This window comes from Lithobates pipiens, unplaced genomic scaffold, assembly GCF_037356315.1.
Source record: "Lithobates pipiens isolate NorthernLeopardFrog02 unplaced genomic scaffold, aLitPip1_a1.2 Scaffold_3, whole genome shotgun sequence".
Taxonomy (NCBI): Eukaryota; Metazoa; Chordata; class Amphibia; order Anura; family Ranidae; genus Lithobates; species Lithobates pipiens.
Window position 1 is genome coordinate 204,794,052 of NW_027507790.1, and position 16,828 is coordinate 204,810,879.

Genomic DNA, 16,828 nt, shown 5'->3' on the forward strand with positions numbered 1-16,828 from the left:
GCTTGTTTTTTTCTCACCACGCCAGTGGGGCATGATCAGGGATGCATGCACTGTCCTGTCACCGTTTGAGGAGGCCACAAGGATGGTGAGCAGTGACAGTGCATGCATCAGTGACACTGTACCTCTTGTCCACCTCTTGGAGCATACGCTGCGTGGAATAATGGACAGGGCACTTGAGGCAGAACAGAGGCAGGAAGAGGAGGACTTCCTTGCCTCTCAAGGCCCCCTTTATCCAGACAGTGTTCCTGCTGTGCCACCCATCACACAGGAAGAGGATGAGGAGGAGGAAGAGGAGGAGGAGGATGATTGTGTCAGCATGGAGGTGGAGGCTGGCACTCAGCATCAGCAGCAGCAGCAGCAGCAGCAGCAGTCTTATAGGGATGATTTACAGTCCCAAGAAACACGTGGACTTGTACGTGGCTGGGAGGAGGTAGCTGCGGATCATGTTGTCCTTAGTGACCCAGAGGACTCCGGACCGAATGCCTCAGCTAACCTACGCTGCATGGCCTCCCTAAGCCTGCGGAAGGATCCTCGTATTCTTCGGATCAAGGAGAGGGACCATTACTGGCTGGCCACTCTCCTTGATCCACGGTACAAGGGTAAGGTTGCCGACCTTATCTTGCCATCGCAGAGGGAGCAGAGGATGAGACATCTCCGGGAGGCCTTGCAGAAAGGTCTGTGCAACGCGTTCCCAGAGACTGGGAGGTTACAAACTCCTGGTCCTGGACAACGTGTTGCTGAGGCATCGGTCAGAAGGAGCGGTGGAAAAGGTGGCCGTCTGACTGATGCTTTCAGACAATTTTTTAGTCCGCAGCCCCAAGGTATGATCGGTTCCAGCACCCATCGCCAGCGTCTGATTTACATGGTGCAGGAATACCTAGGGGCAAGGTCAGACTTGGACACCTTTCCCACCGAAAATCCTCTGGCTTACTGGGTCTTGAGGATGGATCACTGGCCAGAGCTTGCACAGTATGCAATTGAGCTACTGGCCTGTCCTGCATCCAGCGTTCTTTCGGAACGCACCTTCAGTGCTGCTGGTGGCTTTGTTACCGATCACAGGGTGCGCCTGTCCACCGAATCAGTTGATCGACTGACCTTCATCAAGATGAATCAGTCTTGGATCACCCACAGCTACCAAGCACCTGAAGCTGATGTAACCGAATAATTTTTTTTGAAATACCACATCCCTTCAAGACTGCCTATGCTGATGCTGAGTGACTGTCCTGTTATGTTGATTGTCTATCCTCTTCCTCCTCCGCTGATATGTTGGAAGAACATTTTTGGTTCTGGGTGATGCCAGCAGCCCAATTTTTCTGCCCCTGTTTAACAGGGGCGTTTAATTACAATTTTTGATGCAATGCTTTGCAGCAGGGCTAATTCCTGCAATAAAACTAGAGTATATGGCAGAGGTTGCAATGTGGTGGCACCAGCACCAGTGCCTAAGGCCCAATTTTTCTGCCCCTGTTTAACAGGGGCGTTTAAGTACAATTTTTGATGCAATGCTTTGCAGCAGGGCTAATTCCTGCAATAAAACTAGAGTATATGGCAGAGGTTGCAGTGTGGTGGCACCAGCACCAGTGCCTAAGGCCCAATTTTTCTGCCCCTGTTTAACAGGGACATATAATTACAATTCTTGATATAATATTTCACAGGAGGGCCCCTTCCTGTGCCCATGCAGAGTAACGGTGAGGACTTATAGTGTTGTGGCACCAGCACCACAACCACCAAAGGTCAATTTTTCTACCACTGTTCAACAATGGCATGTAATTACAATTCTTGATATAATCGTTCACAGCAGGGCGCTCCAGCGCCCACCAAGAGTCACTTTGAGGGCTTACAATGTTGTGGCAAAACCAACACCTTGTTCCGCCATTTCTGCAGAGCATATAGGGCAGGCCCCTACTTTCAAACATCCAATTTATAAACATCTCCTACTTGCAAACGGAAGGAGACAACAGCAAGTGAGATGAAAAAAGATTGACGACAAAACAAATTATACAGGACTGGAGCTACACTTTAAAAATGTACCAGTTGAAAATTACAAACAGATTCAACTTAACACAACAAACCTACACAGTCCCTGTCTTGTTTGCACCGCCTGTATACTGCTGTTCTGAGTATATAGGGCCTGGGGGCCACACGCATTTCCTTTTTTTAATATGGGTACGGGGTTCCCCTTAATATGCGTACAAGACCCAAATAGGCTGGTAATGGGCAGGGAGGGCTACCCATGCCATTTTTCTCAATGATTTTCAACCATATTGCAGGAACCAGATATAACATTAAAACCGCAAGCAGTTTTAAATGGTGTTATTTCCGTTAAATGTCATTTTGTGCAGGGACTGTTCTAAACACGGGAAACACGTGGCACTTCACAGGCATACTACAGACACCCCACAGGCACCATATTTAAAGGAATATTTCACTTTTTTTTCTTCACTTTAATCGTCATTAAAATCAGTGCTCCCGCCAAAACGGCCGTTTTTAAAACTTTTTTTTGCATTGACCCATGTCCCCTGGGGCAGGAGCCAGGTCCCCAAACCCTTTTTAGGACAGTATCTTGCATATTAGCCGTTAAAATTAGCACTTTTCATTTCGAACGTTCGAGTCCCATAGACTTCAATGGGGTTCTAACGTTCGTTCGAATTTGGGGTCCGTTCGAAAGTTCTGGTGCGAACCGAACCGGGGGGTGTTCGGCTCATCCCTAGTTAAGGCCATTAATCACCTATGCAAGGCAACTCACTTTTCTCTGACACCCAAATAAAGAGGGAACTGACAAGTCTTTTAGCTGCTTAACAGCACTGGAAAAAATGTTGATTGCCAAGGCTTTTGAACAGGACACTTCTGGAATGTTCTTCATCTCCATGAATTCATCAGTGCACGCCATTGTGGTTTATAGCCCAATAAAGTGGACTTGAACTCAAAGGGTGAAAGTTTGCTAAGTAATATGGAACATTAAGAAATATTAATTATGTCTAAGCATCACCCTGAAAATGTTACCTTTTGACTGGAACTCCTAAAAATTAGCAGTGCGCTTCCTGGTAGGGATGAGCTCGGTGTTCGATTCAAACGCATGTTCAGGGCCGGACTGGGAATAAAATCCAGCCCTGTAAAAAATTTCATACCAGCCCCACAGCATTATTATACCAGCGCAACAGCATAACGTCATTATTTTCTTGTTCATAAAAAGGTAAAACCATACATTTTAAAGCACATCTGAAGAGTGTATTATATATAGATAAGACAGATATGAAATCACATCGGGATAAAAAAAAAAATAAAATATATATATATATATATATATATATATATATATATATATAAGCAAATTCCAGTTAAAAGTGGTCAATCATCAAGGGGGACCCCAGGAACTCAGAACCGGGGGGTGGGCCACCTTCCGCAGAAAGAATACACTAAGGTAAGGGGGGGTGGGTTACTGATATAAGGGGGAAACCCTTTATATCAGTGCCATTATCGTATTCACTACCCTCTTACATCAGTGACCCCCCTTCAGACTGGCCTGGTGGTGCTGTCACTCACAACCTCTTAGGTGCACCGTGCAGGGCTCAGTCAGTCAGCTCCAGCTTGGTTGGCTCTGGTTTTATCCTACAGTCTCCTCTTCACAGTCCACACAAGTCTGACTTCTACCATGACCCCCATCCTGACTCCTCTCCAGACTCCTTCAGAGACTACAGACATAATACAGGAGATGGTCAGAGACTGCAGAAATAATACCGAAGATGGTCAGAGACTGCAGACATGATACAAGAGCTCAATGCAACCTTACCAGTTCCCATCAAATTCAGCCTCACTGTGCCCATCAATGCAGCCTCACTGTGCCCATCAATGCAGCCTCACTGTGCTCATCATATAAAGTCTCACTGTGCCATGAATGCGGACTCACTGTGCCCACTATTGCAGCCTTACTGTGCACATCAAATGCAGCCTCACTGTGCACACCATTGCAGCCTCACTGTGCCCATCAAATGCAGCCTCACTGTGCCCAAATGCAGCCTCACTGTGCTCATCAAATGCAGTCTCACTGTGCCCATGAATGTGGCCTCACTGTGCCCACCATTTCAGCCTCACTGTGCACATCATTGCAGCCTCACTGTGCCCATCAAATGCAGCCTCACTGTGTCCACCATTGCAGCCTCACTGTGCCCAAATGCAGCCTCGCTGTGCCCACCATTGCAGCCTTGCTGTGCCCACCATTGCAGCCTCGCTGTGCCCACCATTGCAGCCTCGCTGTGCTCACCATTGCAGCCTCACTGTGCCCATAATTGCAGCCTCACTGTGTCCATCAATGCAGCCTCACTGTGCCGTGAATGCAGTCTCGCTGTGCCCATCATTTCAGCCTCTTCTGTGCCGCATGTCCCAGTCTGCAGTCCCTGTCTGTGGGAAGGTGTGTTGTTGCTCGGTACGGTACCTTGCATATCAGCAGGATATCCTTGACGGGCAGCAGCAGGCAGGGTTCTCGTTTTGGATGGGGACGGTGCTCCTTCCAGAGGATCTGTCTGCTGTGAGATGGAGTGGTCCCTGGCCACCTGCACCTTCAGCCGTCCTCATTTTCCGGCTCCAGTCAGCCTGTCCTCTGGTTCTGGGGAAGTGGAGCACTGGGTGAGAGCTGGAGAGAAGGGGGAACAGAGAGTACCGGTGGGGTTGGAGAGCACATGGGTGGGGGCAAAGAGCAGGGGGGAGTGGAGATCACAGGGGTGGGAAGTGCTGGGGGGGAACTTGAGAGCAATGGTGGGGGCCAAAAAGAATAGGGGTGGAGAGCACAGGAGGCTGAGAGCACTGGGGGGGATAAGAGTGTGGGGTAGCGAAAAGCACTGGGGGGGATCTTGAGAGTACTGGGGGGGGCAGAAAAGCAGGGTTGGAGAGAACTGGGGGGTACAAAGAGCAGGGGGGAGTGGCGAGCAATTGGGGGAGCTTGAGAGCACCAGTGGGGGCCAGAAAGAACAGGGGTGGAAAGCACTATTGGGGACGGAGAGCACTGGTGGGGTTGGAGAGCACATGGGTGGGGGCAAAATGCAGGGGGAGTAGAGAGTACAGGGGTGGGGAGCGGAGAGTGCTGGGGGGGAACTTGAGAGCAATGGTAGGGGCCAAAAAGAACAGGGGTGGAGAGCACAGGAGGCTGAGAGCACGGGGGGGGGCTAAGACTGTGGGGTGGTGAAAAGCACTGGGGGGGGGGGGCTTGAGAGCACTGGGACGAGCTTGAGACTACTTGGGGGAAGAAAAACAGGGCTGGAGAGCACTGGGGGGTACAAAGAGCAGGGAGGAGTGGAGAGAAATGGGGGGAGCTTGAGAGCGCCAGTGGGGGCCAGAAAGAACAAGGGGTGGAATGCACGGGGGACTGGAGAGCTCTATGGGCAACGGAGAGAACTGGCAGGGTTGGAGAGCACATGGGTGGGGGCAAAATGCAGGGGGGAGTGGAGAACACAGGGGTGGGAGCCAAAAAGAACAGGGGTGGAGAGCACGAGGGCAGAGAGTGCCGGGGCAGAAAGAACAGAGGTGGGGAGCATGGGGGGCTGGAGAGCACTGTGGGGGGGTGGAGACCACTCTGGGGGGGTGGAGAGCACTGCGGGGGCTGGAGACCACTGTGGGGGGGTGGAAGGCACTGTGGGGGCTGGAGAGTACTGTGGGGGGGGTGGACGGCATTGTGGGGGCTGGAGAGCACTGGGGGGGGGCTAAGACTGTGGGGTGGTGAAAAGCACTGGGGGGGGGGCTTGAGAGCACTGGGGCGAGCTTGAGACTACTTGGGGGAAGAAAAACAGGGCTGGAGAGCACTGGGGGGTACAAAGAGCAGGGAGGAGTGGAGAGAAATGGGGGGAGCTTGAGAGCGCCAGTGGGGGCCAGAAAGAACAGGGGTGCAATGCACGGGGGACTGGAGAGCACTATGGGCAACGGAAAGAACTGGCAGGGTTGGAGAGCACATGGGTGGGGGCAAAATGCAGGGGGGAGTGGAGAACACAGGGGTGGGAGCCAAAAAGAACAGGGGTGGAGAGCACGAGGGCAGAGAGTGCCGGGGCAGAAAGAACAGGGGTGGGGAGCATGGGGGGCTGGAGAGCACTGTGGGGGGGTGGAGACCACTCTGGGGGGGTGGAGAGCACTGCGGGGGCTGGAGACCACTGTGGGGGGTGGACGGCACTGTGGGGGCTGGAGAGTACTGTGGGGGGGTGGACGGCACTGTGGGGGCTGGAGAGCACTGTGGTGGGGGGGTGGACGGCACTGTGGGGGCTGGAGAGCACTAGGGTGTGGGGTGGAGAGCACAGTGGGGGGGTGGACGGCACTGTGGGGGGGTGGACGACACTGTGGGGGATGGAGAGCATTAGGATGTGGGCTGGAGAGCACAGTGGGGGGGTGGACGGCACTGTGGGGGCTGGAGAGCACTAGGGTGTGGGCTGGAGAGCACAGTGGGGGGGTGGACGGCACTGTGGGGGGGTGGACGGCACTGTGGGGGCTGGAGAGCACTAGGGTGTGGGGTGGAGAGCACAGTGGGGGGGTGGACGGCACTGTGGGGGGGTGGACGACACTGTGGGGGCTGGAGAGCACTGGGGTGTGGGCTGGAGAGCACAGTGGGGGGATGGATGGCACTGTGGGGGGGCTGGAGAGTGTGGTGAAGGAGGAGAGCACGGAGGGTAGGGAGCACTAGGAGAACTGGGCGGGCAGTAAAAGAAGTTGGATTGGATAGGAGGAGAAGCAGCGCCTGCATGGAGGAATATAGAGAGCTCATCTCCTCTATATGTCCTGCTTCTCCTCCTATCCAGGCACACAGGGCGGCATCTCTTACTGTGTATCACAGCGCTGGCTGAGTCTTGTCTTCAGTGGCCGCGCTATAACACGGCCCCGCCCCCCTAGACGTACCTGTGTGATAGTAGATAAAATCAATATTCCGCCTATCACACAAGCAGGTCTAGGGAGGCGGGCCCGTGTTATAGTGCGGCCGCTGAAGACAAGACTCAGCCAGCGCTGTGATACAAAAGGAGAGAGGAGCAGTGCAGCCGCAAAGCGGCCCCAGGGCAGGCGGCCTACCGGGAAATCTCCCGGTATCCTGGTAGGCCAGTCCGGCCCTGCGCATGTTCGACTCGAACACCGGCTGTTCGGCGAATCCAGAATTTTGTGGGCCACATCGCAGTGCATTACTGGCTCATGATTGGCCAAGTATACACTGTGACCCTGCATGCTTGGCCAATCACAGCGCTGGCAGCGAGGAGAGCCATAATTGGCCACAGGCAGGATGCCTGTGGCCAATTATAGCTCAGGGGGGTTTAGTACACACCCCACACTTTATAAGGCCGCCAGCGTAGCGGCCTTGTGTAGTGTGTTGGCGTGCAGGGAAAGAGCAGAATAGGCTAGTACAGCATCTTTTTACTTGTTAACCTAGTGCAGTAACAGCAGGTGTTGTGTGCCTCCTGCACAGTATACACCTGAAGCTACCCCTTATTGCTGGTGTTGTTCTGTTTCTCTAACGCAGGCATCTGCAGCAGTTAGAGTGGGTGTAGTGTGCCTCATGCACAGTATACACCTAAAGCTACCCCTTATTGCTGGTGTTATTCTGTTTCTGTAACCCAGGCATTTACAGCAGTTAGAGTGGCTGTAGTGTGCCTCCTGCACAGTGTACACCTGAAGCTACCCCTTATTGCTGGAGTTGTTCTGCTTCTGTAACCCAGGCATTTGCAGCAGTTAGAGTGGGTGTAGTGTGCCTCCTGCACATTATACACCTGAAGCTACCCCTTATTGCTGGTGTTATTCTGTTTCTGTAACACAGGCATCTGCAGCAGTTAGAGTGGGTGTTGTGTGCCTCCTGCACAGTATACACCTGAAGTTACCCCTTATTGCTGGTGTTGTTCTGTTCATCTAACACAGGCATCTGCAGCAGTTACAGTGGGTGTAGTGTGCCTCCTGCACAGTATACACCTGAAGCTACCCCAATTGCTGGTTTTCTTCAGATCCTATACCGCAGGCAGGCAGCTGCAGTAATTACAGTCAGTGTACTGTGTCATCTGCTCAGTGTGCACCTAAAGCTAACCCAATTTCTGGTTTTCCCATCTCCCTGCAGGCCATTAGCATGTCTGGAAGGCCAACAAGGAGAGGCAGACAGTCAAGAGCCAATAAAAGAGGGCAGGCAAGCTCTGTATCTAGAGACAACAGTGCTGGTCATGGACACGGTGCATCCTCATCAGTACGTGGCCATGGGACATGCTTGTCCTTATTTCCGCCAGCTGGACATGTTGAGCCCCATCATGTCGAAAGACTTGGTAGGGTAGATGATCAAGCCCTCCTCATCCTCCTCATCCTCTCTCACCCACGCTCAGGGTACTGGCAAAGCAGCTGTCAACGCGTCCTCTTCCCTAGTCTCAATATCATCAGTCACTCCTTCCCTAGACCCACCATGTCCTCCTGAGGAGTCCCCCAAACTGTTTGAGCACAGTGTTGGATACATGCTCCAGGAAGAAACAAGAAAAGAACTGAAAATGGGTCAAATAACGGTGAAGTGGTCCAATCCCTATATACTTATAAAAAAAAAAAAGGCTCCCCCCTGAGTGGGTGGGATTTTAAATGACCATCAACTCCGGACACAAATGGACACAATAATATACAATTTTTATTCATAAATTACACAATGTACATAATATTACCAGGAAGTGCAAATGGGCTAAACAATGTCCTCCTGGTATATTAATAAATAAACAACATATATACAGAACAAAATATGATTAAAACAATGCTTGTCCTATATCACCCACACCCAAAGGTGTGGGTGATATAGGACAAGCATTGTACGCCCCAAGGGTGTGGGTGATATAGGACAAGCATTGTTTTAATCATATTTTGTTCTGTATATATGTTGTTTATTTATTAATATACCAGGAGGACATTGTTTAGCCCATTTGCACTTCCTGGTAATATTATGTACATTGTGTAATTTATGAATAAAAATTGTATATTATTGTGTCCATTTGTTTACGGAGTTTATGGTCATTTAAAATCCCACCCACTCAGGGGGAAGCCTTTTTTTTTTGATGCTCCAGGAAGAAGCCCAGCAATTTGAAGGCTCTGATGATGATACCCAGCTAGAGGAAGACAGTAGCATGAGTGCAGAGAGCGGGGATGCTCAAGAAGGACAGCAATCTGGCAGCCATGTTCCACCAGCTGCAGCAGACTGTCAGGTTTGCTCCAGTGATGAAGAGGGAGGGGATGATGAGGTCACTGACTCCACGTGGGTGTCTGATAGGAGAGGGGAGGAGGAGGAGGCACATCTCCAATGAGACAGGATGCCCTCTGGTGGCCAGCTTAAGGGCAGCACACTGACTGAATCACACCTCAGAGCTCCGCCTGTGCAGGGCGCTGCCTCTGTTATTATTATTCCAAAAGTTCTTTGGTTTGTGCCTTTTTTGAGACAAGTGCATCAGATCGCACCGCTGCTATTTGCAACATATGTCTCAAGCATATGTCGTGTGGCCAAAACATCAGCCGCTTGGGCACCACATGCTTGACCAGACATATGTTGACCTGCCATGCAGCTCCTTGGCAAGCATACATTAAAGTCCCACACCAAAGAACAAAGCGGACCTCTCCTGCTCCTCATCAGCTGGGATCTGGGTCTGTGTGCATTTCCACCGATCATATAATGCCAGTGCTCGGCTGGCTGAGCCCCAAAAGGAGTTGAACCTGCCCAAGAACTGCCTAATATGTGACATGCCCACCAGGTGGAACTCAACGTTGGCCATGCTGCAGCGGCTGTACATGCAGCAGAGGGCCATCCATGAGTACCTGTGCGACAGGACAGGGTCAGGGGAGCTTTTTTTTTCCATGACAGTGGGGCATGATCAGGGATGCATGCACTGTCCTGTCACCATTTGAGGAGGCCACGAGGATGGTGAGCAGTGACAGTGCATGCATCAGTGACACTGTACCTCTTGTCCACCTGTTGGAGCATACGCTGCGTGGAATAATGGACAGTACACTTGAGGCAGAACAGAGGCAGGAAGAGGAGGACTTCCTTGCCTCTCAAGGCCCCCTTTATCCAGACAGTGTTCCTGCTGTCCCACCCATCACACAGGAAAAGGATGAGGAGGATTGTGTCAGCATGGAGGTGGAGCCTGGCACTCAGCAGCAGCAGTCTTTTAGGGATGATTTACAGTCCCAAGAAACCCGTGGACTTGTACGTGTTGGGAGGAGGTAGCTGCAGATCACGTTGTCCTTAGTGACCCAGAAGACTCTGGACCAAATGCCTCAGCTAACCTATGCTGCATGGCCGCCCTAATCCTGAAAAGCCTGCGGAAGGATCCTCGTATTCTTTGGATCAAGGAGAGGGACCATTACTGGCTGGCCACTCTCCTTGATCCACGGTACAAGGGTAAGGTTGCGGACCTTATCTTGCCATCGGAGAGGGAGCAGAGGATGAGACATCTCCGGGAGGCCTTGCAGAAAGGTCTGTGCAACACGTTCCCAGAGACTGGGAGGTTACAAACTCCTGGTCCTGGACAACGTGTTGCTGAGGCTTCGGTCAGTCACAGAAGGAGCGGTGGAGAAGGTGGCCGTCTGACCAATGCGTTCAGACAATTTTTTGGTCCGCAGCCCAAGGTGTGATCGGTTCCAGCAACAATCGTCAGCGTCTGATTTACATGGTGCAGGAATACCTAGGGGCAAGGTCAGACGTGGACACCATTCCCACCGAAAATCCTCTGGCTTACTGGGTCTTGAGGATGGATCACTGGCCAGAGCTTGCACAGTATGCAATTGAGCTACTGGCCTGTCCTGCATCCAGCGTTCTTTCAGAATGCACATTCGGTGCTGCTGGAGGCTTTGTAATCGATCACAGGGTGCTCCTGTCCACCGACTCAGTTGATCGACTGACCTTCATAAAGATGAATCAGTCTTGGATCACCACCAGCTACCAAGCACCTGAAGCTGATGTAACCAAATAATTTTTTTTAATGTCACATCCCTTCAAGACTGCCTATGCTGATGCTGAGTGTCTGTCCTGTTATGTTGACTAACTATCCTCTTCCTCCTCAATGATCCTGCTGATAGCTTGGAAGAACATTTTTGGTTCTGGGTGCCGCCACCAGTGGCTAAGGCCCAATTTTTTATCCCCTGTTTAACAGGGGCGTGTAATTACAATTTTTGATGTAATACTTTGTTTGCAGCAGGGCTTTGCAGCAATGCTTTGCAGCAGGGATAATTCCTGCACTCCAACTAGAATATCTGGAAGCGGTTTCAGTGTCGTGGCACCAGCACCAGTGCCTAAGGCCTAATTTTTCAGCCCCTATTTAACAGGGGCATGTAATTACAATTTTTGATACAATGCTTTGCAGCAGGGCTCATTCCTGCGCTCCAACTAGAGTATCTGTGAGGGGTTGCAGTGTTGTGGCACCAGTGCCTAAGGCCCAATATTTCAGTCCCTGTTTAACAGGTGCATGTAATTACAATTCTTGATATAATATTTCACAGCAGGGCCCATTCAATTACAGTGTTGTGGCACCGGCACCACCACAACCACCAAAGGCCCAATTTTTCTACCACTGTTCAACAATGGCATGTAATTACAATTCTTGATATAATCGTTCACAGTAGGGCGCTCCAGCGCCCACCAACAGTCACTATGAGGGCTTACAGTGTTAACTTGTGGTAACTCCAACACCTTTGGCCCAAATTTCTGCAAAACATATAGGGCAGGCCCCTACTTTCAAACATCCAACTTACAAATGTCTCCTACTTGCAAACAGAAGGAGACAACAGTAAGTGAGATGAAAAAGACGTACGGCCAAAAAAATTATACAGGGGTGATAACCCTTCCCTATGTTTTCCAAAAAAGCTTAAAAATAGATTTTTTGACTGGAGCTACACTTTAAAAATGTACCAGTTCAAAATTACAAACAGATTCTACTTAACACAACAAATCAACACAGTGCCTGTCTTGTTTGCACCACCTGTATACTGCTGTTCTGAGTATATAGGGCCTGGGGGCCCCACGCCTTTGCTTTTTTTAATTTGGGAATGGGGTTCCCCTTAATATCCGTACAAGACCCAAAGTGGCTGGTAATGGGCTGGGGGGCTACCCATGCCATTTTTCTCAATGATTTTCATCCACATGAACCAGACATTACATTAAAACCGCAAACAGTTTTAAATGACTTTTTTTCCGTTAAATGTAATCTTGTGCAGGGACTGTTCTAAACACGGGAAACACACGCCACTTCACAGGCATACTATAGACACCCCCAGGCACAATATTTAAAGGAATATTTCACTCTTTTTTTCACTTTAAAAAATCATCATTAAAATCAGTGCTCCTGAAAAAACTGCCATTTTTACAAAAATGTTTTGCATTGATCCATGTCCCTTGGGGTGGAACCGGGCCACCAAACCCTTTTTAGGACAATATCTTGCATATTAGCCTTTAAAATTAGCACTTTTGATTTGAACGTTCGAGTCCCATAGACTTTAATGGGGTTCTAAAGTTTGTACGAATTTTCAGTCCATTCGAAGGTTCTGGTGCGAACCGAACCGGGGGGGGGCTTTGTGTTCGGCTCATCCCTACTTCCTGGTATGTGAGTGTGCTTAGAAGATCATAGATGTATATGTGCAGTGTTATATCATGGCTCTGCTGCATCTGCTTGTCTCAGGAGATTAGAAATGAGATTTGACGATGTCCCTGCAGCACTGTTTACTATTCTTCTTACTGGAGGCTCTTACTTGAGGAAAAACACTACTGCCTCTAAAAAGATGACCACCTCCAATCTGAGACACATTGCAGAGGCATGGTAAAGGGGAAAGCTTGAGGTAGGCAAATGCCTGGTGACTAGTCCTTTTTCCTCTGTCTCACTTTGCTGGCAAAGCTTCCATAGCTGACTCCTTTTTGAAGGAGTTATGGTTTGGTTTGGTTTGGTTACCTTGTGCATCAATCATGAGTTTGTCAAGCATCTTTGATAAATGTAGGGCTGTAGTGGTATTTAACCTTTGAATTGAAACTTACAAAGCAATGTATACTCAATCTGAGCTCAAAACACCTCTGTGTGCTTAAATCAAGGTGTTTTCAAGCATCTTTACTAAATAATTGAAACTTATGTATCACTTACCCCTGAAGGAGCTGCTTGTTATTTTTGGGCTTACCGTTACCTTCTGTTCTCCTTGTTGCACGTCTAGGGGATGTCCCATGGGTAAATAGCCCAGTAACTTGAGACTGACAGCAGATCCACTTGAATGGATTTTATTTGCAAAACTCAGTCAATTGAACAGTGTTTCAACTTGGGATCAGAGGGTTGGAAAGGAAGTTCAGGTACTCTTAGGCTACTTTCACACTGAGGCACTGGGCGCGCTGGCGGTAAAGCGGCGCTATATTTAGCGGCGCTTTACCGTCTTTTTAGCTGTGCTTCGCCACCGCTAGCAGGGCAGTTTTAACCCCCGCTAGTGGCCAAAAAAGGGCTAAAACCGTCTGCAGTGGCGCTTTGCAGGCGGGTTTGGAGCGCTGCCCCATTGTTTTCAATGGGAAGGGGCGCTTTAGGAGTGCTAAATACACCGCTCCTACAGCGCTCCAAAGATGCGGCTTGCAGGACATTTTTCAGCTGAAAAATGTCCTGCAAGCGCACCGCTCCAGTGTGAAAGCCCTCGGGCTTTCACACTAGAGAGACAACAGCGGCTGTTTGAGGGCGCTTTGCAGGCGCTATTTTTAGCACTCTAGAGCCTGCAAAGCACCTCAGTGTGAAAGGGGCCTTAGTGTCAAAGTAAAAAAACGTTTAAAGAACTTGCTTACTTTGACTGCATCCAGAGAATAGCCACTCACATCTGGATGATCACTCAGGTTGGACAGTCCCTCTCTCACAAGGCCTAGCAGCCAACAAGGTGCTTACTCAGGAACAAGTCTCTGCCACAGACATTGTCGTAGAACGTACAAAATAATGTCTCTGTGTCAGATCCCCTTCAGACCAGGTGACAGATGCACACCGTAGAGATGAGGAGTGCACCTCAAGGTTGTGGACCCTATGGCTGACTGCTGCGGACAGGAGTCAAGGTGATAAGGAAGGCAGGGCCACCAGAACACCAAGACCGAACCCACCGGGGTTAGAACGTAAGATTCCCTGGGGCGTGGAGTCTAAGAGCCAGCAGGGTTTTCACCAGAGCCTCTAGTGGTGAGGATGGACTGGGCTGCAACTGGCTCCAGGTCGCGACCCCCAGGGTCCCCCAGCTCGCACCCAGAGTAGGCAATAGGAGGATAGGCATAGTGAGGGATAAAGCCAAGGGCGGGGCCACAAGCAGACAGGAATAGTCAGGGACACGCCAATAGGTCAGGATCACAGGCAAACAGGGATAGTCAAGGACACGCCAAAGTCGGTAACGGAACAACAGCAGAGCACACGGCAGGTAACAGGAAGCTAAACACACAAAGGTTGATCAGCAGGATTGGCCTGCAGTGCACAGGTTAATATAGAGTTCTCTGATAGGAGCTAGGGTGGAGTCATGCCAGAGGATGAATTACAAAAGCAGTCAGGTGAGGGTCGGCTGGTCTCTAGAGATGAACACATGGAAGCAGGTAAGCAGATAAACTCTATTGCAAAACCATGACACTCTGCCACAGACGTTGTTGTAGAACACGTAGGGAAACTAAGCTTGAAACAGTTGTAAGATACCTGGATCTTTCAACCTGCTTGGCGATATCCACAAGACCGGATTCTCTCGGTTACTTCAGCCCTTCCAGGCTCTTGTTAAGAAAACCAACTCGTACGTGGTGTTCTTCTAAAGAGTCCTCCCCTGGAATGCTTGAAGTACACTGGGTCTCTCCCGAACCGAAGACGACACCCAACCACCTCAGAATCCTCCTTTAGTTTCCTTGCCTCGGGCTAGCCAGCCCCAAGACATTAAAGTCGGGTGAATCCGCACCCCAGGCCATAGCCTTCCTGGGGGCTGGTCAGGAGGACCATGACCATGAAGTCAGCACATCATACTGGACTGGAACCCTGAACCACGTGATGTCGGCATCGTCGGCATCTTAAATACCCTCTCCCAGAGAGCACAGCGAGAGAGACACTCCCACTGACCTGGCTCAGAGAAAGAGTAACTTAAGCACCTGACCAGACCATAGTTCCATGCCTGCCACAAGAGACAGTGCCCCCTGTGGCCAGGCTGAACATCTCACAGTCCACTCAGACTGATGCCGAAGTCCAATTTAGACAATTGTACCTAGACCAAAATGCAGTTTAGGCAAAGTTTAACTTTGAAAAACACGCAAAGCTCATGCTCTTCAGGAGCCGCCTCTACACTTATATCAGATATCAAATCATATGTCTCAAACCATGCATATTTTATGAACGTATGCAATCATACAAGCAAACAATTTACATAAGGGGTACAGAATAATACTATGTGCAATTCCTACCTGCAAAAGTTGAATATCATTTTGTTTTGTTGTGCGGTTATATGTGTCATGTGGAAAGAGTCTAATAACTTTCATCTTCTGCTTCTCTGATTCATTTTGTGTTATTGAATGAGCACCAAGAGTTACTGTAGTTACATTTGCTTTCCTAAGGAATATGACAAAAATGAAAAGTTTAAAGCAACATTAAACCTGAAACTCATTTCAAATTTTGTACATTTGAATAATGTAATATATATCTGGCTAAAAATAATTTATGAAATAAGGGGAAAAGAATCCCATCTGGGAGTGGTTAGCAGTCAACCATTATGTAAGCTTTGATCCAATCACTTCCTGGATAGAGTGAAGAGGTATTAGAACGCCTATTGTTTTTTTATTGATGTCTGTGCCCCAATTAGGGAGATTCACCCTCCCTATTTGCCCTGCTTACCGTGACGATCAAAAGTGAAAGTAAAAGACAATCACAAATTTTAGCTTGATTTTAAAACAGTAATAGAGGAGAAATCTTCAGTGAGGACACTAGTTCTAGTGACCCTGCTGACACCCCAGGTTTCAACCACTTTGGAGGTATTTCCTCTCACTTCCTGTTTATGCTATGAGACAAGAAATGAAGGGCAATGCTTAGGCACTGATATTATAACTGATAGGCAGGGGAGCATGCATTTAAGGAAGCTGCCTGGAGTTTGCAATGTCTGCCTGTGGCTGCATGGGTTTCCTCCGGGTACTCCGGTTTCCTCACACACTCCAAAGACATGTCGGTAGGTTAATCAGATCCTGTCTATAAATTTGCCCTAGTATGTGTATGTGTGTATGTATTGTAAGCGTGTTGGGACCCTACGGGGTAAATGACCATGCTAAATCAAGATGGAACTCAACTCAACTCAATGGGACATAGATGGCAGGAGTTATAATCCTCCCTTGTCCCCTTTTATATGGGCATTCCGTTTGTCTGTTTTTCGACCTTCCGTTGATGGAGGAAAAACAGACATCAATGCATCTCTATGGAAAAACAATGTTTATCCATTTACATCCGGTTCCGTCAGCTGTTTTTGTTCTGTCCATCAGAGGTTTATACTGACTATTTGTACTTGTGTTTTTAAATTTACATGTATAGTGTGTAATTTATATAAGACAATCATAGTTTGTGTGCAGGCTCCATCTAGCGTTCCTTTTTGGTATTGCTGCAGTTGTTTATATAGAGTTACTATGTGTAGTTAAGGAAGTTGTCAATAAGCAGGGACTTCTGGGTAGAATTTTCACAGGAAGTTAACCAGCCACCATTTTTACAAGACATTGCAGGAAGCAAAACATCTCTTTCTCAATCCATCACCATTACCCCTTAGAGAACTTAAAAAGTAAGTTTTTAATATCTGATCCTATATTGTATATTGTTGTTTCTGCAATGTATGCTGTATTGTATGCAATATTCTACTTATTAAAGTCTATTTC

At 49.1% G+C, this 16,828-nt stretch overlaps 1 pseudogene across 1 annotated transcript in view; it reads right to left on the reverse strand.

Annotated features, from left to right (window-relative positions):
- The window catches only part of LOC143940910 (granzyme A-like), a 67,811-nt pseudogene that overhangs the window by 13,780 nt on the left and 37,203 nt on the right, over window positions 1–16,828 (reverse strand). Inside the window, exon 3 of the transcript XR_013263953.1 lies at window positions 15,383–15,527. The product of XR_013263953.1 is annotated as a granzyme A-like (transcript). The remainder of the gene's footprint in view (window positions 1–15,382; window positions 15,528–16,828) is intronic.